The sequence below is a fragment of the Macaca thibetana genome, chromosome 11 (genome assembly GCF_024542745.1).
Source record: "Macaca thibetana thibetana isolate TM-01 chromosome 11, ASM2454274v1, whole genome shotgun sequence".
Taxonomy (NCBI): Eukaryota; Metazoa; Chordata; class Mammalia; order Primates; family Cercopithecidae; genus Macaca; species Macaca thibetana.
This window is the reverse complement of record NC_065588.1, coordinates 27,360,835-27,386,187: the sequence shown is the minus strand read 5'-3', so window position 1 is coordinate 27,386,187 and position 25,353 is coordinate 27,360,835. Positions and strand designations below refer to the sequence as shown.

The window sequence follows — 25,353 nt, the reverse complement described above, 5'->3', positions numbered from 1 at the left end:
AGGAAAGGGCATTCCAGAAAGTAGTGTGTGAGACCAAAGGTACAAGAAAGCTAGTGGTTCAGTGTGGTTTGAGAGATGAATAGGGGAGTGATGGAAGGTAAGGCTGGAAAACTAAAAAGGAATTCATGTGTCACACTAAAGAGCCCGGAAGAGGCCATGGGGAGTCACTATAAATTTTAAGGATGAAAGTTACATAATCAGATTCAAGTTTAGGACAGTCCTTGAGGCAGCCACATGGAAGATGGACCAAAAGAAGGCAAGATTGGAAGCATGGAAAGATGGCTAGTTCAATCATTGGGCACCTGAATGAATATTCTGGCACTGGAGGAAGAGCAAAGGCAGAATTCAAGACGTAGTTAAGGAAGACCTAAAAAGTGACTAGCTGTCAGTCATAAACAACAAGAACGAGTCAAGGGTGATTTCTGGGTTTACAGCTTAAGAACCAAATAGAGAACAACGCCATGCACTGAGAAAGCTAAGGAGCACAGGAATGGTTCTGGGAAGGGAGAAGATAAAGTCAGCTCTGGGAGAGCAGAATCCAAGTTATCCATGGAACATACCAAAGGTGGCGAGTATCTAGAAGACAGATGGACAATGGGGTCTCAAGCTCAGGAGGGGGACCTGAGCAAGATATACCGGTTTGGAAGTCATCATTGCAGAGCAGTTATTGAAGATACCAGAGCAAACGAGATCACCCACACTCACAGTGCAGGGAGTGAGAAGAGGATTGGGACAAAAGAGCACATTAACCATTTAAGGGAATGAAAGTTAGCCATCTTGTGATCTGTTAAGTTCCTTGTCTTTAGGCAAGTTCCTAAATATTTAGGCAAAGACTAAACATCCACTTGTTGGAGATGATGTACAGGGAATTCACAACATAGTTGGGCTAGATGACCTCTAATGCATCTTTCAACTCTGAAAATCAATCAAAAACTTCAATTCAATACAGTATTTCTTACAATCAGAAATAACTTTTCACCACTATTACAGAAAAGCTAAAATCATGAGTATTTTCGTTTTTGGCTTCATCAGTCCAGTATTTTGTGTAAGTTCTAAAAAATACATTTTGTGCTGTTTGATAATGTTTTCTGAAAGGGAGAGAGTACTTGGTGTACTTGAACAGGAAAGCACAGGCTCTAATTTCTTCACCCTATTTTTCCTTCTGTGGGTCCAGTTACACTCCTGGTTAGTATGAAAATGCAGTTTTACTACAGTAAAAATTCAAACACACGTTCTCAGCTATTCAGCCCTTTACTTTCTGCCACCTTGTGCCTGAATTGGGCTATACAATGGGGCTAATCTATGGATTTAGATCTTAAAGCTTTAACTACATTTCAGAAATGTGCCTATAATTTTCATTGATATTTGAAGTATGCTGATTTCTGTCTCCTTTTCTGCTCAATTCTAAAAATAGAGAGACACAGGTCCATACACAATTTTAAAAATTAAATCCAGAAATGTTTGATTAAAACAAACTGCCATTTTTGGCATAAAAATACAACCAGAGTATTTTCAGACAGTACTGCTGGGAGTTCAACTTAATCCTTAAATATGGCACTGGTCCCACTAAGTGGTACCTGGAATAGGTGTGAGAGGTACTTGACCTCTTTTAACCATATGTACTTTTTCTCCTGCCCCCTCTTTATGCCTCTCCCACCACCCCGCAAGCCTGCTTTTTCTCCTCCTGTTCCTTTCACTTTCCTCCTGAGAGTGCCCATAATCTTTTAGTACTACCAGTAATGCCACTAAAGCCAACACAGCTGCCAACCCCTGGCCTAGAAATACAATGGATATAATTTGAATTACAGACTACCATTAACTTTTTGGTTGTCCTTAGAAAACGACTTTATATTCTGTTTCAGTGGCCCAATCCACAGGACAGAAAAAAAAAAAAAAAAAAAAGCCACTGTAGAAAGTAAATCTATGTAAAAAAGAAACCTGTAGTGCTTTTTAGCTCTAGCAAACTAATGTAGATTACATACAAAGTTTATAATTACGATTTGCAGGTACAGGTCTCTGAATGACCAAACAAGGACAGAGGAAGACCAGAGATGATGTTTGACACCATTTGAAGTTTAGGATCATGTTAGTTATTAAACTGTGTTATTTTTTAAAAATAATAAGGCTTAGAGTAGAGAAGAGGAAAAGAATCAAGGCTAGAACTAAAATAAAAGGACTTCAGTATTAGGTATTACAGTCTTGGGAAATTGTTTAAAGTTCCATAAAACCCTACGGGAAAGGTGAATAATCATGTCCCCACCACAATCCCCTCCCTCAAGTCAAGTGCTCTCGAAGCTGTGCTTTGATGCAGCATTCTGTTTATACAACAACCTTGGTGGTTCTAGGCTTCAATAAAGAAAAGGATTTCAGTGGATTTACTTTTCTCTTTATCTCTCTAGCTGATGGTATCTTTACTTTTTCTGTTTAATTTCACAAAATGGAAGCAAGGGACAATTTATCAGCAGCACTGCACTCCAGGTTGGGAGTGGGAAGCACAGAAGAGGTGCTTCCAATAGGCTACCAGAGGCAACAGAAACACTTTCTTACAAAAGCTCAGAGTGCTAATGCTGGATAAATATAAATACACAGCAAATAAAAAGTTCATTGATCCTGTCCAGCATCATGGCAACAATTCCGGTTCCTGTGGCTCCCTAATATGCTTCAGTGTCTTATATCACTATGTGATAATACCTGCCTAAGGCTTCTTGGCCTGAAAAACTCCTCCTCACCCTTCAAGTCTACGCTCAAACACTCACACATCTTTGGAAAGCTTCTCTCACTATCCCAAGCAGGTGCCCCTCTCCCTTAGGTGTGCCTCTTACTGCTCTTTCACGACAGCTGCTATTCCTGACTGCAGCTATTTCTACCCCTGTGAATGTAGCTCTCCAGTCACCTGTCCGGCTTCTGAGGGAGCACTGCGTCTTTCCCTTTCCGCATCTCCTGGCACATGGTGTGTACTTTGTGTACAATTCACAGTGAAAGAACTCCCTAGCTTCTTTCACTAGAAAGGAGAGACACATCCATGCAAGTCTCTCCTTCCCAATCTCACCTAGTTTAGAACTTCATTATTATTACCTAGATTATTTAAATTTGTCTCTTCACTGGTCTTCCCATTTCTGGTCCCTCTTTCCTTGAATTCACTCCATATACATTACTGCCACTTACAACTCTAAGTAAATGTACCAAGTTGAGCAGGTGGTGAAGTAGAGAATGAAAGGCTGGCAAACATCAGTTCTCTAAGTTCAATGGGTTCAAATACAATAGGGCAGAAAGAGAAGTAGATAATTAACAGAATTTACCAGGTGCTGTACAGATACACCCAATTTATGCTAATCCCTCTGCCTGGCATGTCCTTCACTCTGAAAGGGTCAATTCATAATTCACTTCATATAGGAAGCTTTCCTAATCTCTCCAGCCAGAAGCAATCTCCCTTTCCTTTGCTCCCACAGTACCCTGTTCCTCCGTTATCACTTTGTTTGAATTACAGTTATTTGTACCCATACGTTATACGTCTTACTGGATTGAACTTTTCTAAATGGAGGGCCAGACATCTATTTGTCTCTATTTTGCCATGGTACCTAACACAGTGCCCTGCAAATAGCTGATAAATAATGCATTATGACGATTAACCTCACTAAAATATTATGAGTCTGTAATTCCTCTAGGATTTGCCAGTATTAAGAATATCAATGGGTCATATACATGCAATTCAGTCCTAAAATTTTCCACTCTAGCCACAAAAATAGAAAAAGTCTATTCTGTTTGGCCAGATAAGAGTCGACATATGGAGAACATCCTCAACCAGATCCGAAAACGTCCAAATGAAATGGATCGCTGTTGTAAAAAACACAACAAAGGGCAGCTCCCTAGTACTACAATAAACTGAGCAACCAGCCTCAGCTGCCAAATACAGAAAAGCCATAAGGGGCAAATGGTGTGGTGTTTCCACAATGGGAGCAGGTCAGTGGGTAGAGGCCTAACTAAGTAAAAATGAACACTGCTAGTAAAATTTAATGAAACAAAACACTAGTACAAGATAGTATGTCAAAAATGGATCATTAAATAAGCTGTCTGAGCTTTCAAATATTATCACTTTCCAGAAGTGAATAGTACTTGCAGCTTATCCATTCTTTTAAGGATCATATTCAATTTTCTACAAAAGTGCTACTGTAAGATACCTCAGCAAGCCCTTGTTAGGATTCCCAGTTCCTTAATTTCACTGTTTATGTCTGTCCTCCCTTCAACCTATTCTTTTATCATAATTGTTTTTGTTAGAATGTAAGCAGTTGAGTACACAATGAGATAGACAATAACTTAAGAATTAAGGACTTTAACATTTCATGATTTAAAAATCAGAACTATAAAATTCCAGCTTCTCAATTCTTACAAAACAAAACAAAGCTCAAGGCTTAAAACTTTAGAAAATGCCATGCTATAATGATATTTCCCCACTCCTAATTGGTTTAAATGAAGTCAGAACATTTGATTATATCATTTATTTCAGCACCGTAATCGCTGAGGGCAAAAACCTTGCCTCACCAACTAATTTTGTAGAGCCCTTGGTGAACAATTTGCCTGTAGTAGCTTTTACTCTACAAGGAAGACCAGTGTGTTAAATAAAGTGTTTATATTAGAGTTGAAAGACTTAAGTTTAAATTCAGGCTCTGTCTATTATTTTGAGATCTCAGACAAGTCACTTAATCTGAGTTCCTCTCTTTACCTGAAAATAGGTGTAATAGTCATACCCTCACTGCCTATACCACGTGACTGGTATGAGGATTAAGTAAGGAAATGTGTAAAAATGCTTCATAAAACTATAAAGTGTAATATAAATAAAAGGGCTCCTGGTATTATTCTTAAAATAAGTGCTAAGAGCAAATCCCTCTCTATAAGAAATCAGAATATAATTAGTTCTGCATCTTTTCCCAAGAGAATTTATGTCTGACATACAAAACTGCAAATAACTCCTAAAGGGGAAATTATCAAAAAAGGAGGGGAGAAAAGAGAAGAAAGAAAACTTGGAGTGGGACTAGAAGAGGGAGGTAAATTAAAGAGAAAAGGAGAAGTTTTTGTAGTAAAATAATGCAATATAAGAGAAAGCAAACCTGATTTGAAGAATCAACTTCTAACTCTACCACTTATGGTCTACCTGTGTGACCCTGGGCAAGTCACTTCACCTCTCTAAGCTCCAGTGTCCTCATTTGTAGGTAGAGATAATAACTCACAGGATTGCTATAAGGATTAAATGAGATAATATATACAAAGTACTTAGCACTATGTCTGGTGCATTGTAAGTGGTAAGTGGTTACTGGCATTGACAAAATTATTAGACCTGTTCCCCAATGGGTGACTTTCAGAAAGACAAAGGAATCAAGAACACTGAAGAGGGGAAGATGATATTCGGAGAGCTAAATCTATATATTACCACCGGGAGACAAAGTTTAAGAAATATAAATTACACAAAGTTTTCTTCATATTAAATGTACAGATTACTTACTGTGTCTCTAGAATTGGTGAGGAATCAAGAGAAATGTAGTCAAAATCTCCAGATCATAAAAGCAGAACAGCAATAACTGTATTCATAAAAGCAGAATGGTAACGGAAGAACTAGGCCCCTGAAAAGTGCTTATTAACGTGTACAGAGGCTTCTCTGTCCCAAACTCAATTTTTTAAACTTTCATAACAGAACGAAAGCTACACTCTGCAGCAAAGGCACAGCAACCCCAAATGCCAAAAATACACGGTATTAGCTATCATGCTCTCATGTTAGTTTCTGCCATCTTGTTCTTTATTCCGGGTGTCTTGTATTTGTGGTTGATTTGTGATGTTAAACGTTATTAACTCCAACCTATTCAGGAACGGCAAAAGCAGTAAAAGTGTCCCAGGAATCAGGAAAAAGAGGAATAAAATCTCCTGAATCAGCTGTAGAGATAGTAAATAACTCAAAGAGGTAAGAAAACAATGGATGTTATCTGTGCATATGGGATCAGAGACTTATACATTATAACGTACAAATTCTATACCTGTGGAATCAATGAGAATCAGCAAAAGGCAAGGAAAACATGAAGCCTTCTGTATAAATGGCCAGAGAATCAACAATTTGGGCTACCAACTGATTCGGTGTTAATTCAGGGAAAGGCAAGGAGCTGTTAAGAATTTAAAAGGTAAGCATAGGCCAGGCGCAGTGACACACACCTGTAATCCCAGCACTTTGGGAGGCCAAGGAGGGTGGATGATCTGAGGTCCAGAGTTCAAGACCAGCCTGACCAACATGGTGAATCCTTATCTATACTAAAAACACAAAACTTAGCTGGGCATGGTGGCGCATGCCTGTAATCCCAGCTACTTGGGAGGCTGAGGCAGAAGAATCACTTGAACCCAGGAGGTGGAGGCTGTAGTGAGCCGAAATTGTGCACTGCACTCCAGCCTTGGCAATAAGAGTGAAACTCTGTCTCAAAAATAAATTAAATAAATAAATAAATAAATAAATAAAAGCTAAGCATAAGTGTTATCATCACAAACCACAGACAACTGCCAAGGCTCCAGGCCTGTTTGAATTTGTACAATACCACAGTGAATGATCAGGTCACCACATGACCTATAACTGTTAAGGTCTTCCCTAAGACTTGCAGAGCTCATCTAAGGGCAGGCTACCTGCCTCCGTGGATTTTCAGTGCAGACTAACTATTCCTGGTGGGAGAAGATGACCCCAAAATTGTATTAGCAAGGAGGTAACAGTATGACTGGTTTCCTTTTGATAGACCAACTCACACACCTTTTTACTAAGACAATCTTCCAAAACTACCTGTACTTAGAAGAACCTGTAAACTTTTTATAACAAAGCGAAGTCGACATCTAAGTATCTCCATGAAGTGATGGGCTAAAGATCTGCCAATCAGGGCATGGTAAATGGAAAGGATATACCATCACTACTAATTTAAGGCCTGTTTTTTAAAAAAACTTTTACAATTTGTTTTGCCATCTTTGTCTTATTTCAATTATACAAATACACATGCTTTAAATCTTGGCTTTAGTTCTGCTACTTTTCCCATTAGGTTTTAAACTCATCAACCATCAACTGTCCTAGTACAAGTGTCTTCTAGAACCTACCCCATTAAGTCAAGTAGAGGATACTTACATTCGTTCACAGAGACTACGACTCTGGAGCTGTACTTAAACTACGAGTACGGTCAACTGCGGGCACTGACAAAGAAGCTGAAGAGTCTAGATCCTGCTGGACAGTTAGGAAAAGGTAGGCAATACCTCTCCCACTGCTCACCTGCTGCATTCCCTGCCTAGATACACTTTTCTTCTAACCTTTAAATCCAATTGAATTTGTGATTCCAATTCTTAAACAACAAATATGGACTATTCTCGAAACTTCATAAATAAAATCAGGTGGACATTTACACAAGACACTGCTCACTTCTATAGCACCTTTTATTTCACAATCCCAAAGAACTGTCAAAGTTGCCCCAACAGAAAGTATCAGTGATGGAACTTCTATCATTTTATACATGTACAACACTCTATTCACCCTGTTTCTGCCATTATAAGCATAGCTATTCATGCAAATAAACTAAAAAGGGCTGAGACCAACATTCAATCATTAACTAAATTTCAACTTCATAATTCAACCCCAAAACTATTCAGTGCCAAGTGGTTTAAAACATTACAGAACAGGGCTGGGCACATTGGCTCACACCTCTAATCCCAACATTCGGGAGGCCGAGGCAGCAGGATCACTTGAGCCAAGGAGTTTGAGACCAGCCTGGGCAACATAATGAAACCCTGTCTCTACAAATAATTTAAAAATCAGTCGGGCATGCTTGTGCACACCTGTAGTCTGAGCTACTCAGGAGGCTGACGTGGGAGGATCGCTTGAGCCTGGGAGGCAGAGGTTGCAATGAGCCATGATCGCACTACTGCACTCCAGCCTAAAAGACCAAGACTCTGTCTAAAAAAAAAAAAAAAAAAAAAAAAAATACAGAACAAAGCCAAGCACAGTGGCTCAGGCCTATAGTGCCTGTTACTTAGGAGGCAAAAAGATCATTTTAACCCAGAAGTTCAAGTCCAGCCTGGGCAAGATAGTGAGGCTCTGTCTTTAAAAAAATAATAATTACAGGACAAAATATACAATGACTCAAACATTCCATTAAGCAAAAGAGTTAATATGGAATAACTTCTCACTTCTAAGTCCTTATGAGTACTTACAGGTAATAAGTCAAAATTATTAAAAAGTCCCACTCAATAGTTATATTTAATTTGTACCACGAATAACTTCCAAAAATGGATTAAAATAACATGTCAAAAATAACTCATTTACTTGGGTGTTCCTTATTTTGGAACTGTTTCTAGAAAACTGACCCCAAAATTTAGATGTCAGAAGAACGTATTTCCCAAGTCAAGTTTTTGAAACTACAGACCTCAGGAAGACCATCATGAATGGGAGAGAAAATATGGATTGCAGTTAAGCACGCCATAGGGTACAAGACAGAATGCCTGGGTCAGAATCCTGGTCCTACCACTCAGTAGCTATCTAACCTTAGTACCACAGTTACTTCATCTACAAAACGGGAAAAATAAAAATACCTACTCCATACAGTTGTTGTGAAGATTAAAGCCAGGCAAGTAAGTAGTACATGTAAAGGGTTTAGCAGGAAGCAGCATTATATATTTACTTATCATCATTATCATATGACTAGATCACTTAAATCATCCACAGAAACGCCTTTTCCTATTTCAGTCTTCCTTAATTGGCCTAGTAGCATTTAATCCCTCCCTCCTTGGCTTCCTCATAAAACACATTTTCTATGGTATTTATTTGGGTAGGTACATTTCTCTCCCACTGGATCACATCTCCTTGAAGACAGCAACCACAGTTCGTCCGAGAGTACACAGCAGCAAACACTGTTCACTGCTGCCTTTGATTTCTTTCCCTCTAAAGATTCTGAACAATAATACCCTGTCAATTAGCAAACCTTTACCTGGAGACAGAAGGCTTATGCAACCAGTGCACTTAAGTACTGGTCATACCTTGCTAAATACTTTCTTAAGACTTAAACAAAAATTTTGGGGGGAATAAGAGGAGGATATGCTTCATGTTTTTAAACTACTAACCAAAGATATATTTTTAATTTTTAAAAAAAGTTATGTCTCAAAAGCTTGCTTTCATTATTTCATTCAAAAAGACAATGGTGCTTTTAATATAAAAATACAGTAGCATAATTTCTGCATATGTCAAGTCTAACCTAATCATAACTTGCCCATCTGCTGATTTTAATGTAATCCTAAGGATGCTAGATGACAATATGCTTGTTTGATTCACCCTACACTATTTACATAAAATAAAAGCATTTTAACAATACATCGAGATGCAAGTCTTTCTGGCTGTGATTTGTGCCCTCTCTCTTAACAAAAAGTGTCACACACACCAAAAAAAGTCTGCAACTTATCCTGGATCACTGGGGAGGCACTTTCGAAAGGGCATTATCCAATTTCACTAACACAATGATGCTCTCCTTACATTTAAGAGAACAGAACTTTTCTGACAGCAAAGAGCTGAACTGAGTCCATTGCTTTGTTATCATTTTTTAGAAAGTCCAATTTTTCCTTTGTTCTTATAGTGTCCTACCTTTAGAAATCAAGTTTGCAGCATAAAAACTGGCAAGGACATCTATTTGTTGGCACAAATCATCTTAGTCTCTATTCTTTGACTTATTTTAAAACAAACTCAAGAGCAAATGGCTAGAGAAGAACTGCTCCTATTTAATGTGGGTTTTCTAAGTCTAATTTTTTCATTCCCAGTGGCAGGGCCTTTCAAAAGAGTACAAAAACTACACCCAACTTTGCTTCTCATTCTAAACACATCCCAACCAAATGGGAAACATTATCAGCCATCTTAACAAGGAGAAAACAAAGCTAAGTGAGGTCAAACCAAAGCATTTTTTAATTCATTGTACCTCTTTTGAGATCAGGATTTTTCAGATGTAAGTAGTTCGATGAACTTATGCAATAAAATTATGTAATATCATAATTTAACATAGTATTTTAGACTAACTTCTCTCTCCTCAAATAGTCACAAGGGTGGCTAATTCACATACAATACCTCTCAGCCACTGGGGAGAGAGTATAATAAACTTAATTGTTTTACATATCCTGAGGCACAGAGAGAAAGGCCAAATTCAAAGAGGTTTACAGTACCTTATATACACAGATGATTGAGACAAAGAACTTTCAAGAATCTGTACTGAGGAATCTGTACTGAGGAAGCAAAAAGAGGCTTAAGTACAATAGACCCTGCCTTAAAGTAGAGAGACCGGTCAAACGCAAGCCCCAGCGCCAAAAAGGATCTCACTCATCAATCCCCATCTTACAATCAAGAGGTAGAACTTAAATCACTTAAAGCTGTTTTTTCATATTTGAGCGGTAAAATAAGCTAACAGTCAGGCCATTTCCGATTAAGTGGCCTCTCTCAAAACTTACCACAAGTTATGTGAAATAGGCAAGAGCGTTGGTTCTGCATTTTATCAAGTGAGAAACAACAGCATCCTACTTTTGGACAAGCCACTACTTTCAGAGCCACTAGCCCTCCCCCCACCTTCCATTTCTTTTTATATCATTCCTCCAAACTTAGAACCCGAAAAGCTATTCCACAAAACAAAAGCAGCACCAGTAAAAGGAAAGGCCACTGCTTTTGAAAATAAAGTTTGTTCTTTTGCTGTCAACCTGGCAACTTTTTAAAGGTGAAACGTGCCCTACTCAATTGGTTATAATCTTTTCTATTCCCACATCAAATAACCACTCGTTTGACCTCGATACTAAAGGTGAAAAAAGGAGTGGGAGAAAATGATTTTGAAAGGAAGGGGCTACGGGTGCAATGGTAAAGATAGACTCTAAGACTGGTTTTGAGCACTCCGTGGCTTCTGGGAGCTGGGAGGCTTTCCTGAGTCTGTCTTGAGAAATGTTTGGCAATCTGACGCATCAGTTTTTAGGAACGGTACACAAACAGCCCCCACAATTGAAGAGCCATGCCTCGGATCCTGGCTCTGGGTGACATAGGCTGGAGGGCACGGGACGGGAGCGCTGGGGCTACCCGGAGAGGATCCGAGACATTTGTTATTGTTTATGAAGCCCAGGCGGGGACCCGGAGTGGGGTGCTCTGGGGCTGGGGAGTGGAAGGAGAAAGGAGCAGAGAGAAGGACAAAGATTCCTTCCCGGGCGCGAGGCTCCCTCTGCGGACACACGGGGCCAGTATCACCCCGGGGAATAAGAGGGCCAAGGCCGTCGCCGCAGGTTCCCCGGAGACATTTCCAGCCCCGGAATTAGCCCCGCTTTCCCTGGACACTCAAAGACACCTAAGATCTCCTCCTGCTCTCAGAGTTGGGGCTGGCGCGGCGAGCCCGGACCCCCAGCCGAGCGCCGCATCCGCGAACTCACCTGCCTCCGGTCGCGCCCGCGGCCGGCTCAGCCTCCGCACGGACCGCAGCCGGCCGGGCGCCCGTCCGCTCCCTTCTCCCCGCTCCGCCCTCGCCCCGCCCCCGGGAGGTGGGACCCGCGGCCTCGCCGGAATCTCGGGGCGGCCTCCCTGAACTCTCGCGAGCCCTCCCTCCTCGGCTTCTCGGTGGCTGGGTCGGTCCGACTCGCCCTGACGTCATACGCACCACAACCGGAAGTAGTCTTCTGTCGTCAACGCCGCTCTCCCCGGCCCCACCCATCTCTGGCTGGTGAAGTTCAGACTAGTTCTCAGGGAGTTGATTCTCACCGCTTCTCCTCTCACCAGCCTCACCTCACTGCCGTTTTTACTCAAAACCTGTTCAGGGCTCTCTTGAGGGTGGCCTAGTGTGTTGCGACATTAGTCGCATTCTAAATGTCATCCGAATTTTTCAAACAATGTAATGCAAAGAATGTTAGAAATGGAAAGAGAATTCACACATTTTTCAGATGGGGAAACAGTGGTCAACAAAGACGGATCAGCTAAGTTGCTCAGTCGGTAGCTGTGGGGACTCGAAGCCACCCAGGTTCCTTGATGCTTCCATTTCACCATGAGGGGACTCCAGAGACTGGAAAGGAACTAGGATTTGGAAATGCCACAAAAAATACATTAAAAACCTGTTTGGGTTTTCTTGGAAAATCTAAAATAACTGACAGCACTGGCCTGCTTTATCATTAGGATTTGAGAATTGTGCAGAAGAGCACTCCCCTATAGGATGACCCAAAAGGGACAACTTTGGGAAGGTTGATGCAATTTGCGTATGGGGACAAAACTGGCCTTTGGGAAAGCCAAATAAGAGAATGACTACCAATTATTGTTGACAAGTTTATCCTCAATATGAGTATTGGAGGTTTTATAAAATATCCTTAACTTTTAGTTTATTGAGACAATATATGAAGCTGGTACTGTGCTTGCAAAAATTATCACTTAGAAATGCCACCTGTCATCTTTAGGTTTCCCAAGAGCAGGTGACACAAGCAAAACACTTAGGAAAGAAGCATTACATCATTTCTCTTTCTTACACGGTGCTTTTTCATTCTTTGCTCAGTAGTGGGAAAAGCTCTAGTTTGGTAATTAGTGTATTTTGGGGGAGATTAGCTCCACTTATATGGTCATTTTGAAACTCAAATGACATTTGTCATATACAAGCATAGGAGGTTTAATTGTGATCAGACAAGCTTGACAGAGGCCTATACACCCTTCTCCCTGTAGTGCACGCATACACATACCATTCAAATGCTACAGTAGGATTGAGAATAGTGTATGGTTTGTTCCATAGCAAATTTATGTCTTCAAATGCGCCATGCTAGAGTAATATGAACTAGTGTAGAGTAGCAGTCTAGGTTAATATGAGATAGGCTAAGACTTTGACCTTTAGTTCCTAAATTTTCCTAAATTGAGACCATTGTAAACAAATTTCCCTGGGAGGTTGTTGAAAGTACCTCAACGGAAACAAATCAGAGCTATGAACCAGAATTTTGGTGGTCTATGGACCCCTTTTCGAAACAGTATTCTTAAATGCATAAACTACCTAGGGTTACAAAGGAAATTGATAATGTTAACATACAGTTACCAGAAATACTAAAAAGTGAGCTTGTGTTATAATTATGTGGTAAGTGGTAGCATCTAAGATGGCTGTCAATGATCCTGTGCTTCTGGTATTCCTGCCTTCTATAATTCCCTTCTCTAGTAACTTAGTTCTTAAAAAGGAAATACAGCAAAAGCGATTGGGATATCATTTCCATGATTAGGTAACAAAAAGATTCTGGGCTCCATCTTGCTTGTCCTTGCTCTCTCACTTGCTCGCTTTCATGGAAGCCAGCTGCTGTGTTGTGACCTGCCTTACAGAGAGGCCCACGTGGCAAGGAACTGAGAGATACCCAGTCAACAGCTACCAAGGAATTCAGGCCCCCAGTCCAACAACCTGTGATGAACTGAATACTGCCAATAATCACGTGAGTAAGCTTGGAAGTAGATTTTTTCCCAGTTGAGCCTTGAGATGACTGCAGCCTTGTAAAACCAGATACTGAGCCAGCAGGCCCAGTATCTAGCCAAGCCCAGATTTCTGGCCCACAGAAACTGTGAGACAATAAACATTTGTTGTTTTAAGCCACTAACTTTTGGGGTACTATGTTACACTGCCATAGATAACTAAAGTGGTTATATATTTGCCTCTTTATTAATGCATTAAATAATAAGATCAAGACCTACAGTAATTTTGTAGTAATATAAACAATATTTTGAGATATCTACAACAACTTTAATGGGGTAGAAAATATGTGTGATTCCTATTGAGGAAAAGTCACAGGTATTGCTAATATTCCTGTGGTTTGCTGCGTACATTTATGATGGAACAAATGCTAATTTTCAGTTTGAATTTAGTGAAAAAATTATATAACTATATAACTATATAGTTTTATATATATAATATATATATATATTTTTCTTTGAGGTTCACAGACCCAGGTTAAGAACCATTGACCTAAGTAATAGATCATTTGTAGGAACTTCCAAAACTCTTATCACCAACTATCTGATACAGAATCAAAGTTCAGGTAATAAACATACACTATGGCCACTGCTAACGTTATTAGCCTACAGCTGAATATGACTTTGTATCCCCTTCCTCCACTTATTCCCTCTTCTTTGAGTTTATGCTAAATGTAGGCAGACAGGCTAAAATTGTAGGCCAGAAAGGATGAGAAAACTCATGATGAAAACCTTTTTAGCACTCGATTTATCTAATTTTTGTTTTTACCATTTGAAATTGTTAGCTCCTTGATCAGAACTCTTTGGTATTACTTTTACTCTCTTAGGCCTACCACATAGTAAATAAAAATGAATGCCAAATGGCAGTAGTACATAATAATAAAAGGACAGCTATTGAGGCCGGGCGCGGTGGCTCAAGCCTGTAATCCCAGCACTTTGGGAGACCGAGGCGGGTGGATCACGAGGTCAGGAGATCGAGACCATCCTGGCTAACATGGTGAAACCCCGTCTCTACTAAAAATACAAAAAAACTAGCCGGGCGTGGTGGCGGGCGCCTGTAGTCCCAGCTACTCGGAGGCTGAGGCGGGAGAATGGCGTGAACCCGGGAGGTGGAGCTTGCAGTGAGCCGAGATCGCGCCACTGCACTCCAGCCTGGGCGACACAGCAAGACTCCGTCTCAAAAAAAAAAAAAAAAAAAAAAAAAAAAAAAGGACAGCTATTGATAAAACCCTTCCACCAAATGAATAAAGCAACTTTTCCATTTATGCAATTTTGCAACTGTGGGATATACCCAAAGCAGTATTTAGAGGGCTATTGTTTTAAATGCACTTCACAGAAAACACAAAAATGAAAACAAATGAACAAAGCTTTCAACTCAGGAAACCTGAAAGAGAAAACAAAATAAATTCAAAGGAAGAAGGAGGATATAAAACTTAGAGCAGAAGCCCCTCCATTACCCTTATGTCCACCAAGGAATGTAAATCAAATATATAATCATTCCCATATATACCTCTGTTTTTCAAATGTATGTAAATTTTGTTATGATTAATAATTTAAAATATAATTTTAAAGATAAAGGCAGAAATTAACTATTAAAATTGACAATAACCAAAAACTGATTCTTTGGAAAAGTAAAGGAAATAGGAAAAAGCTTGACAAGATTAATCCAGGGAAAACAAAAAGACACAAACAGTAACAATGATAATGGAGATGCGACTACAGATAAGGAGACTTTAAAGAGCATAAAAGTTTATGATATGCAGTGTTATGCCAATAGATTTAGAAAGGAGAGAGAATAGGTGCTTTTTCATTCTCCTGGAAGTCTCTCCTGATGAAAAGCTAGTAAAGTTTTTACCATGGAAAAAAATTGAAAGTTTACAAGATTTTTTAAAAAGCTGAATGGGCCTTTCCAGTTTGAGACTAAAGGTGCTTGACTCCTGGCTCCTCTTCTCATATCCATGACTTTCAAAAGGACTCTAACCAAGACCAGACAACTAAGTGCAGTTGAGTTTGTTTGAAAATGAAGACTCTATTTTACAAGCTGCATGGGACTTTCACTGGGCCATTTAATCATGCACATGACAATCCATTCAGAGCTATCACCAGACTGTCTTCTGCAAATTACTTTATAAACCTGCAAACAGTGATTTCTAATTGATCCCTGATTTCTTTTTTAACTGACTTGACTAGACTGAAAAAAGGCTGAATCACATTAGAGATTTTTTAGCATTAATTTTTCTTGATATTATGGATTGACATCCCTCAGTTCACATTTGACATTACATCACAATCACATAGAGGGTCACTCTTGAAAAAGTATGTTTCTGAAGATTTGATATTTGTGGTTTTTAAAATTCTAAACCATTACTTGCAACAGTTTCCACTGTGTTAAAACAGTTGAACTTCCTTTTCAGTTATCTCCTCCTACTAGAGAATGTGAACTTCAGGGCAAGCTACTAGAAGTGACTCAAAGGCAATGCACACTTTACATTTCTGAGCCTGTTACCAAACTACCATCCAGAGGTTACACCAATTTCCACGCTACCAGCAGGCAGTGCAAGAAAATTCCCATTTCCCCACATGCTTGCTCACATTGGGTTTTGTTTATATTTTTAATCCAGCCAGTGAAAGAAAGACTAAGACCTTGACAGGAAAGCCACTTCACAGGCATGCAATCTATGTTCCTCTTCTTCCTTTCAGCTCTGGCCTTAGGGTTGGGGATAAGGCTATGTAGGGAAGTCAGTTACAAAACCTGTGGCTTGTTTAAATGTAGCGAATCCTAGTAGAGTCTGGGGCAGGCAAGATCATTCTTGGTGTCAGCTGGTGCTGTGTTGATAATTTTGGCTGAATGATTTTATAAAGCTACAGAGAGGAATTGTCGGGGAGAAGTTACTGGGTGTGCTTCTCATTCATTCTGCTATACTCTCCAACCTCCCCAGGAATCAGGTGATTGCTTTCAGCGGGTTAGCTTCGTGCATTTTTATGCTGATTTGATTTCCTGGAGAAAATAACCCAAATAGGGCTTTCAAGGAATTTTTTTTCTCTGATTAGACAACACAGGGCCTTGTGGAGAAGGTTAAGAAATTGTTGTTGTTGTTGTTATTGAGACAAGATCTAACCATGTTACCCAGGCTGGAGTGCTGTGGCTATTCACAGGTGTGATTATGGCATACTGCAGGCTCAAACTCCTGGGCCTAAGTGATCCTCCTGCCTCAGCATCCTGAGTAACCGAGACTCCAGGTGTGTGCTACCATGCCCAGCTAAGATTTATCTTCATATAATAACAATAGGAAGCTGTTGCAGAGCTTTGGGCAGAGGCGTTTTATTTACAAGTATTAAGTTGTATATTGCAAGCTGTCTGGGGCAAGAGTACCTTGGCAAGCAGAAATGAATATCTGGTCTACTCACGGTATGCCCTACCAGGGCTGAATGCTACAAAGGTTATCAGATAAATTGGATAAATTAAAATCAGGTAAATCAATCATTGTATTCGTCAAGTAAATTTCTGATTTGACATCCCATGTAGATTTTCTTATGAGGTGAGAGTATGTCAATTAGCCAATAGAAATTTTTGGTTTGCTTGGCAATTACATTTCTCATTATAAATTCCCACTCTCAAATTGCCACATGTTCTCCTCTCAGTTAGACTACCCTTACTCTGTATTGGTTTCTCTGAGTTTGGTCACGTCTGACAAAGTTAAATTTCTGGACATGAAAAGCTAAGTATCAAGCTCTGACTATCCTAAGCAATCCAGACACAATCTCTTGTTAACATCTTTGTGTTGTTACTCTCAGACTACAACAGTTCCTAGGGTAGAATTATAATGAAGTAAAATTCTTATAACAAGATTAATATGCATACTTCCTGGGAAATTTTAATATATTAAAAATGTTTGTAAATAGACCTGTTTTACAACTTGAAATGCCTATCAAAAGCCCCACTCACATATGTAAAATGGTCATTTACATAAAATGGTTCGCTCTTAGGTCAGCTTTCCTGGGAAATCTGAAATACTCAGATTCATGTGCAGGAGATGTATTGGAAAGTGGTCTCTGGATCAACTCAGGTGAGAGAGAGAAGACAGCAAGATCAGGCAAAGAGAAGTTGAAATATAATGCAGTTGCAACAGAGGCTTCAGCCTCTCCCACAAGGGGCTCTGGAGTAGGGATGGCTCTTCAGAGTTGTCCCTGTTGAGGCACAGGACCAGGTCTTTGTACCCCAACCTCAATCAGTCATTGGATGTGGGAGATAAAGCCCACCTGGCGAGGGCAGTAACTAGAGAAAGACTCGGCTGGGGACTCTGAAAAGCCAGCAGTTCCGGCGGCTGTAGTAATGACAGCTGCAATCCTAGAAGGTGGATTTTGGTGGTGCACCACAGCATCTGCTACCAGCCCACTGAAAGCTGCTTCCTCTATCTTCAGTTTGTTATATTGCAGATGCCAATAAAACAGTCATAAAAGCTGCTCCAGCCTGGGTGTGGTGACTCATGCTTGTAATCTCAACACTTTGAGAGGCTGAAGTGGGAGGATCACCTGAGCCCAGGAGTTCGAGACGAGCCTGGGCAACATACAGAGACCACAGCTCTACAAAAAAAAGTAAAAATTATAGTGGTGCCATGCACCTGTAGTCCCAATTACTTGGGAGGCTGAGGTGGAAGAACTGCTTGAGCCCAGGAGGTCCAGGCTGCAGTGAGCTGCGATGGCACCACTGCACTTCAGCCTAGGTGACAGGGGACCCTGCCTCAAAAAATAAAAAATAAAAATGAAACTACTCCTTAAGAATGTCCCATTCTGCCTCCTGGTGTGCTGTACTAAGGTCACATCACTTCTATATTACCCTGCTTACCCTCAATCTAATCATGAAGAAACAAAGTGGATATTTGACAAATTAATTGACCTGTACTGTTCAAAATGCAAATGTCATGAAAAGCAAAGATCAACCAAAACACTGTTCCCAATTTTAAAAGATTAAAGCCATAGTACAACTAAATGCAATGTGTAATTCCCAATTAGACCCTTGACCAAATTTTTTTTTTTTTTTAACTATTATTTGACAGAAAAGACATTGTTGAGACAACTGGCGAAATATGATTAAGATCTGTAAGTTAGATAATGTTAACATAAATTTTCTGGTTTTGATCATCGTTCTGTGGTATAAGAGAATCTCCTTGCTCTTAAGAAATACAGCAGCATTTAAGTATAAAAAGGTAAGATGTTCTGCTTAAGCAGTATTATTTAATTTTATCTCAAATATTCCCAGTTTTGCCCCATGAAAAAACTTCGGTGTCTGTCAGTGGAGAGGAACATGACATTTTCAGTAACTAGGACTAATTGTGCTGCACAGAAAAAATGTGTTTACCTGGAATGCCTACAAGGAGAATAGATGTTGTTTTCTAAAAGGGCCCTTTCTTATAGCTTTTTACAAGATCCAGGTGGCTTCACTTTTTTTAGACTTGTACAGCTACCTCCTTCCTGCCTATGCATTTTGTTATTTAGGTCCAAAGGCTGGTTTCACTTACATTCTCTCTGATTTTTTTTTAAAAGAACAATTTGTTGCGTACTAGTTCCTTATGATGGAAGTATTGTTAGTGAACTTCCATGGGGATTACAGTATCTAAATAATCTATGTTCAATCAGTAAGAGGCTTTGAATCCTGCTGCATCCTTCAGTGTGAAATAATATTGCTATAAACCTTTACAATCACTTGACGTTTTCATCAAAGGATCCCAAAGCTATTTATAAGCATTAATTTAGCAATTCAACACACCTGTGAGCACATTGAATATTCTCATTTTAAAGATTGATTCAACTAAAGAAAAATTAAAAGGATAGTTGATAGATGTATGCAAATAATGTATATGTCTTATATGGGATATAAAATACATTAGAAAACAATTTGAGCATGAGGATTAGGCCTAAGCCCATTATTTACTTATTTATATATTTCCAGTATACATAGGGTGAACAAATCCTCCCAGTTTGTCTGTGACTTTGTTAGTTTTAGCACAGAAAATCCTGTGTCCTGGAAATTCCCTCAATTCCAGACAAACCAGAATATTTGGTTACCCTAAATATACCTTCTGTTTTTATTTTAAGTTAAATTAATAAATATTAACTATATACTGTAAGAGCCAGGCATGGTGGCTCACATCTGTAATCCCAGCACTTTGGGAGGCTGAGGCAGGAGGATTGTTTGAGGTCAGGAGTTAAGACCAGCCCAGCAACATAGTGAGACCCTGTCTCTCTCTATATAAATTTTCTTAAAAATAGCCGGGCATGGTACTGTGCACCTATAGTCCCAGCTACTCAGGAGGCTGATGTGGAGGATCACTTGAGCCCAGGAATTCAAGGTTATAGAGATCTATGTTCGTGCCACTGTGCTCCAGCCTGGATGACAGAGTGAGACCCTGTCTCTAAAACAACTAAAGTTATAGACTGGTCAGCTCACTTGTAAACTTAAACTCACACTCTCTTAGTGAGACTTATGAAATTTACATGGGCTTTTTCATTTTCCACCTAAATTTTTAATTTTTTTAAAGAAATGAATATGTAAATAGTGATACAAAATAAAATTATGTGTTGTTCTCAACTTCTTGTGAGCCCAGTCTTAAAATTCATAACACTAAGAAATAAGTTATTAAATTTCAGGGCTTGAAACTTCATAATGGAAAGGTTCATTAGGAAAAACATAAAATATCAAAAAACACATCAACAGAATTCTCAGAGATGTTGTGAGGAATAATAAACTCTGGGGACAAATACCATATATATATATAATATCACATATGCAGAGGGATTATGGCCTGAGAGGGAGTAGACCAGATGGCCAAAACTCTTTAGAGTTCTATTTTCATGGGCTAGAAAGTGAAATGAAAATCCATGATTATTTGAAGGTCTGTAAATGGAACTATCACTTTTTTCCTACTCGCCTCTTCCACATGTTTGGTAGAATGTCAGGTAGCCAGGCCCTTATCTGCGATCCATGTCCCCCTCGCGGTGGTAAGGTGGTCAGATGAAATACAAGATGTTCAGTTCCGTTTGAATTTCATATACACAATGAATTGTTTTTTAGTGTTAAGGGTGTCCCTAAGTATTGCATGGAACATACAGTACTATTAATATATAATGGTTTCTTTTTTGTCTGAAATTCAAATTGAACTGGTTGGCCATTTTTCCCCCCCTAAATCTGGCAACCCTACTTCTTGGTCACAAAGTGGAGGATTTTTTTTTTTTTAATAGAAAGAGAACAAGAGCAGCAAGCGTATGTGTTAGACTTCCATAGTGCTTCCCCTTTCATTCAGCAATCTGGGGGCCAACCAGTGTATTGGCTGGATCCAGAAGTCAAGTCTGCCAGTAAAGTCTGGAAATCCCATCCATATTCACAATTAAATTTCCCCTTATCCCATTCTTAAATATGAATAGATAATGGGCCTTTTCATGAAAGTCCATAATATTAAAGAGAGAATTCAAGATAAATAAATAAATAAATAAATAAATAAATAAATAAGGTGATCCTGGAGACAACAACTAATGCATGGAATAGGTTGGAACTTTTTAAAGATATATATATATATATATATATCTTTTATATATATATCTTTATATATGTTTTATATATCTTTATATATAAAGTATATATAGTGTTTTATATAGCTATATATATAAAGTATATATAGTGTTTTATATATATATATCTTTATATATATATTTTATATATATATCAATTTCAGAGAAATTGAGATGACACTGTGTTATGGGTGGAATCATGTCCCCCCCAAATTCATAAGCTGAAATTCCAACTCCCAGTACTTAGAATGTGACAGTACTTGGAGGCAGGGTCTTTAAAGAGGTAATTTTAGGTATGTGCCCAAAAGAAATATCGAAGAGATATCTGCACTCCCATGATTGTTGCAGCACTGTTCACAATAGCCAAGATTTGGAGGCAGCCTAAGTGTCCATCAACAGATGAATGGACAAAGAAAATGTGATGCATATACACAATGGAGTACTATTCAGCCATAAAAAAGAATGAGATCCTGTCATTTGCAACAACATGGATAGAACTGGAGATCATTACATTAAGTGAAATAATCCAGGCACAGAAAGACAAACAGCACATATTCTCACCTATTTGGGGAAGCTAAAAAATTAAAACAATTGAACTCATGGAGATAGAGAGTAGAGGGTTACCAGAGGCTAAGAAAGGTAGTTGGGGCAGGGGGATGGTGAGGGGAAAATAGTGATTGTTAATGGGTACAAAAAATAGAATGAATAAGAACTATATTTGATAGCAAAACAGGGTGATTATAGTCAATAATAATTTAACTGTACATTTAAAAATAACAAGAGAATATAATTGAGTTGTTTGAAATACAAAGGATAAATGCTTGAGGTGATGGATATCCATTTATCTGATGTGATGCCTGTATCAAAATATCTCACATAACCCATCAATACATACACCTACTATGTACCCACAATTTGTTTTAATTTGGCAGGGAAAAAAAAAAGAGGTAATTAAGTAAAAATGGGCCCTTATCCAATTTTACTACTGTCTTTATAAGAAGAGATTAGAACATAGCCATGTACAGAGAAAAGATGATGTAAAGACACAGGGAGAAGACGGCTATCTATGAACTAAGGGAGAGGCCTTGGAAGACACCAGCCCTTCTGACACCTTGATCTCAGATTTCTAGCCTCTGGAATTGTGAGAAAATAAGTGTCTGTTGTGCCCACCCAGTCTGTGAAACTTTGTTATGGAAGCCCTAGCAGATCAACATACACTGTATTCCTAAAATAGGAATATATGCTTTGGAAAAGGAAAAATCAGAAAACAAATCTTACTCTTGGAATTTGAAAATACAACTGACAAAAAATATGTAAAATCTTGGAAAGTAATATAAGGAAATCTTGCAAAAGTGAAAAATAGGTGAGAAAGTTAAGAAATAAGGGATCATTCACATTAAGAGGAGAGGAATTTACTCAACTCATAGGTATTTGAGGGTACAAACCCATGGCAGGGCTCAGTTCTAAAACTGTCTTATCTAAGATTCCTTCTATGAAACAGAGTTCCATCAAAGTCAATTTAAAAAGAGCTTATGTGGAAACTAATAATTATTGCTGTACTTTGTACAAATAATAGGCCAAGTATAATAAAGCAAATCAGTCTTACCATGATTTGTCTTTAGTAAAAATGGGAAACTGGAGAGAGAAATACTGTTTCAAGAACTATGGACACTTGTTATTAAATTCTAGTCTCATCAGTTGTTTTTAAGTTTGTCTCTGCAATTTAGGCTAATGCTGCTTATTCCTGTGAACCAACAAGTGATCTCTGACTGCTGCTCGGAAGAAACAAGAAGGATGGGTAATGTAAAAATCTGGATCAGTATTCTAATTCTGGGCACATTGGAATCAGCTAGTGACCCCATATCAGCTTGGTTCCAACAGTTGCCCAGTTCATGGAGAGCCTTCTCACTTAGTTTACTTGGGATAATTTTACTTATTTTGGTTTACTCTTGTGGAATATATTGCTGTTGTACTCTTTGTGTGGAAATGCAGAATAAGCTTACTTAACATTTTCTTACACTGAAATACTTATTAATCTTCCAGATATTACCTTTTGTCAGAACTCAAGAGTCATGAATGACCCTCACCATACTGACGTTTTCTGACCGAGTTCCTCTCTACTTTGAATACGAGAGACCCTAATAGTTACACAGGAATATCATCACATCTATTCAGCCTGAAGAAGTTAGAGAAGATTAATCTTCGTTCCTCTGCAACCCTTAGGATTAAGGGCTCTCTTAGAAAAAGGAGTGGGGAGCTGGGCAGGATGGCTTATGCTGTAATCCCAGCACTTTGGGAGGCCGACGTGGGTGGATCACCTGAGGTCAGGAGTTTGAGACCAGCCTGGCCTACATGGCAAAACCCTATCTCTACTAAAAATACAAAAATTAGCCGGATGTGGTGGCAGGTGCCTGTAATCCCAGTTACTCGGGAGGCTGAGGCGGGAGAATTGCTTGAACCATGGAGCAGAGGTTGCAGTGAGCTGAGGTTGCACCACTGGCCTCCAACCTGGGCCACAGAGTGAGACTCCGTCTCAAAAAAAAAAAAAGAAAGAAAGAAAAGAAAAGAAAAGGGAGAGGGTAAATGTCAGAAGTCTTTAAACCAGAGCAACTCCATCTTGAATAGGGGCTGGGTAAAAGGAGGCTGAGACCTACTGGGCTGCATTCCCAGATGGTTAAGGCATTCTAAGTCACAGGATGAGACAGGAGATAGCACAAGATACAGGTCATAAAGACCTTGCTGATAAAACAAGTTGCAGTAAAGAAACCAGCCAAAACCCACCAAAACCAATATGGCCACCTCTTGTCGTCCTCACTGTTACACTCCCACCAGTGCCATGACAGTTTACAAGTGCCATGGAAACATTAGGAAGTTACCCTATATGGTCTGAAAAGGGGAGGCATGAGTAATCCACCCCTGTTTAGCATATCATCAAGAAATAAACATAAAAATGGGCAACCAGCAGCCCTTGGGGCTACTCTATGGAGTAGCCATTCTTTTATTCCTTTACTTTCCTAATAAATTTGCATGAGAAAAGGAAGGAAGGAAGGAGGGAAGGAAAGAAGGAAGGGAGGGAGGAGGGAGGGAGGGACTTGTCTTCACTTTAAGAGAAAGAAGAAAGAAGAGAGAAAGAGAGAGGGAGGGAGGGAGGGAGAGAGGGGGAGAGGGAGAGGGAAGGAGAGGAGGGGAGAGGAGAGGAGAGGAGAGGGGAGGGGAGGAGAGAGGAGAGGAGAGGAGAGGAGAAGAGGGAAAGAAAATTTCAGAAAGTCCAAAGTGGCTACAGAGCATTTCAGAAAGAAAGAAGAGCAAAATAATAGAAAAGCTAAATGAAAAAACAAACTGTCTTCAAGTTGAAAAAGCCCTTTGATTGCAGAGCAGGATGAGTGAAGGAAGAAAAGGAGAGAGAGAAGGAAAGAAAGGGAGGGAGGAAAGAAAGAAAAATCCTAGGTATATTACTGAGAATGCATAAAGATAAAACCCTAAAAGCTTCTAGAAAGGAAGGTCAAACACACACACACACACACACACACACACACACACCCATCACCATCAAAGGAATGAACGTCAGAGTAGCTGCCAGAATTCAAAGAGAAATGAGTTTCAACCCAGAAGCCTATGGCCAGGCAAACTATCAATTAGGTTGAGGCAGAATACAGATGTTGTCAAATATGTAAGGATTTGGAAATTTTATTCCCAATGCATCCTTCCTTAGAAAGTCATTTGAATATATTCTCTGGCAAAATGGAGAAATGGAAGTCCATGGGTCCTATCGAGGAAAGCAATGAAGGGAAGTGCCAGGATAGCATTCTATTTAGCAAGTTTAAGAGAGAAACTCCTTCATTTATTCAGCAAGTATTTATTGTGCACTTGCTACATGCTAGGCGGTCTTCTGGGTGCTGGAGCTACAACAGCAAGTAAGAGAGAAGAGAGACACCATCATGCTTGCCTTCCAATGAGGGACATAGAAAAAATGTAAACAAATACGTGTGTGAGCAAATCGTAGGTATTGATAAATGCCATGATGGAAAATAAAGCAGGGAAAGAAGCATGCTGGTGCAGGTGGAGTGGACAAGCAAAGTCTCTCTGAGGGATGACACTTGGGCTGAGGCCTGAGTGAAATGAGGAACTAACTGGGCCATAGGAAACTCTGGGAGAAATGTATTCCAGGAAGAGGAAACAGAAAGTGTGAGGCCCAGCTGTAGAAATGAGCTTTGTGTGTTTGAAGAGTGAGAAGAAAGTAACTGCTGCAGGAATGTTGGGAGTGAAATAAGTGTGGTAGGAGATGATCTCTGAGGAATAAGCAG

General features: G+C 39.4%; 1 protein-coding gene across 5 annotated transcripts in view; it reads right to left on the bottom strand.

Annotated features, from left to right (window-relative positions):
• STK38L (serine/threonine kinase 38 like) overlaps positions 1–25,353 on the bottom strand; it is a 105,864-nt gene that overhangs the window by 68,568 nt on the left and 11,943 nt on the right. The window contains exons 1-2 of one of the 5 annotated variants that reach the window (XM_050746718.1): positions 11,440–11,531; positions 10,204–10,263 (exon numbers count right to left, since the gene is read on the bottom strand). The exons of 1 other annotated variant lie outside the window; for it this stretch is intronic. The gene's annotated coding sequence lies outside the window, so the exon portion shown is untranslated. Of the gene's footprint in view, positions 1–10,203; positions 10,264–11,439; positions 11,622–25,353 lie in introns of those variants that run through there. 3 more of the 5 variants (XM_050746716.1, XM_050746717.1, XM_050746719.1) reach the window with 3 other exon arrangements.